Source organism: Antrostomus carolinensis, unplaced genomic scaffold (assembly GCF_000700745.2).
Source record: "Antrostomus carolinensis isolate BGI_N321 unplaced genomic scaffold, ASM70074v2 scaffold3814, whole genome shotgun sequence".
Classification (NCBI taxonomy): Eukaryota; Metazoa; Chordata; class Aves; order Caprimulgiformes; family Caprimulgidae; genus Antrostomus; species Antrostomus carolinensis.
Genome location: NW_010308538.1, coordinates 12205 through 16272, shown reverse-complemented (window position 1 = coordinate 16272; position 4068 = coordinate 12205).

The following is a 4068-nucleotide window of genomic DNA, read 5'->3' as shown; positions in this document are numbered from 1 at the left end:
TTTTGTATAAAATTATAAAGTCAGAATTAGTCAAAAGGTTCATTATGATAAAATAAATTTACAAGGTACTGCTGTTGCAATATAATCTGCAGAAAAATCTCTCGCATTTGAGTAATCCCTGCAGAAACCTAGATTTTATGCATTCATTTAAATGGAATTACTTTTGTACCAACCCATGACTCACAAGCATTTTAAGTTGTATTTAAATGACCTATTGTCTGATGCACATGATATGTTTATCTATCTACATAAAGTGATATATACACGTATCTATCTACACAAAGATAGATACGTATATATATCACTTCAAGAATATTTTCAGATTAGCATCCAATAGATTTTTTTTTAATATAATATTTAAATAGCCTTGGATCACCAAGATCTAAGTACTTTCATGAACTTATACTCCATGTGAATAAGAAAGGCAAGTGGGAAAGATAAAAGGAGTGAGAGATATAGTGGAGTGAAATAACTCAGAGCAGTAAAATATTCATCCAATCTCCTTTTTTTTAACATTGTTAAACTGTAGCGACCATTTTCAGAAACAGCTGTATTGAAAAAAAATAATAAGTTTTCCACTCAAAACTTCTCTCTGCCTTAGCACACGGGCAGCCCTGCAGGTCCCATGTGTGTATTTCACACTTAAACATTCCCTTTCACCACATACTCTACAGTCAGAAGATGGTACAACCACTCTTTCATTGTCCTTACTTGTACTCTATAGTCCAGAGGAATAAAAAATTTTCCTTGTCCAAAGTCGTGTGAACACATCACAGATAATGCTGCTTTCCAACGAATTATTTTCTGTTTGAGAAAAATTGTCGCCTTTGATTTGCAGATTCTTGCCAACACTTGCTTTTAGTATAAAAATCTGTGGGCTTATTTGCTCCTTTCTTTCCTCACATTAAAATCTTTGATCTTCTCATGCTTATGCTAGTGGATGTTAAATCAAAAGGGTCTGGCAAGTTGCGTTACAGATAAATTGTGTACATCTTCTAGTGCATTTTCCCACCAAAAAGTCACTTGCTGGCACTATCATCTCCTGGCAAACACCAAAAAGACAGTAGGTGCTCCTTTTCTGTATTCTGTGCAGCACAGTGGGGGTGGCAGAGGCTGTACTGCTGCACTAAATGTGGATATAAACACCCCTTTACAGTGTTTACCACTAGTGTCACCCTGTATTACTGACAGCAAGGATGAAAATGACAGATTTCTCCCTCATACAATACACTCAATGAGTTTTTGAAAGCTGTATACATGCGTGAGGAGATGAAACTATTCAAACAGACCCCTTTTCTATCTAACAAGGACATAGAGAGTTGCACCTTGCCAACTGAAGATCTTAGGAGAAGTACAGATTCAGAAAATTGCTGCATAACAGTCTCTTCAAACCATTTTGGAAGAAGACTGAGACAAACCATGACTATTCCCACTTCCGTGATGACAAGCCACTTACAGGATTATTTCAGAGAATTTCTGAGACCACAGTATCTAATCCACAAAGGCTTTTTTGCAAGGTTATTCTTGATATTCTCAGTGGTTTGATATACCCTTATAGGACCTAACTTTGTTTGCAAGGTCATGGCCATCGTGTCATGCAAAGCAGAACTCGGGAGCAGAGAAATACAGGAGTTACAAAGATTAATGTGAATGCCTGATACCCAAAAATACTGATAGCTCTTTCTTCACAGTGCTGAAGTGTAGTGTTCCCCATCTTCCAATTTAACATGAAAATTAAGGTGTTATGAAATTCAACAGCTGTGTATCAAAGAACACAGAGGAAGTCTAAGAGCATAAGGAACTTGGATTAGGTGCTTCTGAGTGTTGGTCCAATGTCTTAAAGTATAGGGTCATCATCTGTTCAATATATCTATTTGGTTACAGGTAGTAAGAAACAGATCTTTTTACTCCTAATGGAAATATTTCTATACTGACAAACAATCTTTTTGCCTACTGATGTCCCTTTCTAAGCAAGAACTTCTGAAAGAGAAAAGATAGAAAAAAAATCTTACTAATTTGGAAATTTGTTTTCTTATTTCACTTGCACATTTGAAGGAGAATATCCTGTGGATAATGGGAACTGGTATGACCACACTAATTGAAGGAAAAGTGCACTTTTTTCTCCATATGCTGCCCTTTTTTGCCTTATATCTTGACTGTGGTACTTGATGTCATGACTTTTGATTTTTCAAAGTATTCTTATGCACCCGTACACCAGAGGTTTCTATTGTTCTCCTAAACAAATTCCCAGAAACATCAACGGTAGTTTAAATTTAAGAATGGAGAACAGAGAAAGGTTAGCACATATAAGCAGAGGCTGACTAAATGGAACAGTTCATTTCATAAAATTCCAAGAATAGAGGAAGTTTATGAATTTTTTTTTTTTTTTTTTTCACTGACAATCAAGTCTAGAACACAGTATAAGTTCTGGCAGATACTCTTGCAAGTGAGGCAGGCTTTTGCAGCCTGACTATTACTGTATGTGTTACTAATTAGTAGCTGCCTAAAACCAATATTAATAGAATACTGCCCAAGGTTTAAGACATTTAGAGGCTGCTGTACATTTGCAGCCAAAAGCTGATTCCAGCTGATTCCCAGACTACACTGCTCAAATAGAATTTTTAAGTCACCATTGCCTCTAGAGATGGCAATTTTCTGTTGTTATTTTGAATACACATGGTGATCTCAGCTCTTGGCTCAAAGACTTTTGCATTCTTTTCTAAGCTCCTACACAAAGGCTTTTGTGCTTTAAAACAGATGTCCAAGAGACTATGTCATTGTCTCAGGAGGTTGAGCTGGAGAAAGACAGATGTCTGCAGAGACACTGAGGTCCTGGAGATTAGTGTGGAAGCTGTGGTGTCCCACTTTTCTGTGAGACTCTGGGGAGTGTCTCCCCATGGGCCACTGGCTGGATGTTAAGTTCACAAGCAGGCTGTCTCCACTGCCAAGAACAAATCAAGCAGGTTCCTCATCAAGGGCTGCTTTCATGCATGCCCTTTACCAGCCAGCCATCAGACATACTAGCAAATAGAGCAAATCTTCCAAATAAGAAGTAGTAACCTGGACAAGCTAGGCCTCCAATCCTCTGTCACCATTCACTGTCAACAGGGGGTAGTGATAAATTGCAGAGTGGCATCACTGATTACAATGTCATCTCACCACTACGTCCAATGCTGAAAAACAATATTTGTTTGGACTACCATGTGAAACAATCAGCCATGCCATGATTTCTATCATGGTGCATTCTGGTACTTATGCAATTTTGTTCAGTACTCATGAGCCAGGTCATGACTTAGAAACTGAGGAGAAAAATGGTTTAAAATACTTTTGGTTAAATATAATTCCAGCTCAAGGGAAGCAGGTTCAAGTTTTCCTCAGTTTCCATAGGGAATAATTCTTACACTAGGAAAGACAAACATTTGTAGCTTGCCAGAATTAACATAACTTGGCTTTTATCAGTAAAATTCAAAGTTAAGCATGTGCACTGTTTTCTGCTACCGAGTTTTCAGATCAGCTGCAGGATCAGGAAGACAACACTGCAGTGTGTCATATTTGGACATTTTCCCAAGGAACAAAAAAGGCCAGAAAATACATTTCTCAAGCCATGCCTGGTGAGGGAAATATAAATACCTCCTTCAACCACAAGGTTAGTAGCAAGCCAAACTTGCCAAACTTTGCCCTTCAAGCAAGTGAAGGGCAAAGAAGCAGTATGTTTCGCACCAGCATTGGGAAGAAACTGAACTCACTTCCTCTCCTGAGAAGAGCTCATCTGACTTCTGGATTCTGATATCACATTTACTCAAATCATCTGTGTGACAAGGGAAAGCATGATAATAAATAAGCTTTCATCAGCTGGGATTCAAATCACCCAATGGCCATGCAGTAATAACACACATCAAATGGATGTGGCCAAGGTCAGCAGAAAAAACAGTTTGAAATAAATTCCTCTTGTGCCTTGAGCTTTGAGTCTGTCTCCCATATGCTGCAGGCAACACACAGAGATCCAAAACTGTGCTGTAAAATGCAATGTGTTAAGAGATATTCCAAGCACCTGTGGCATATTTTTCT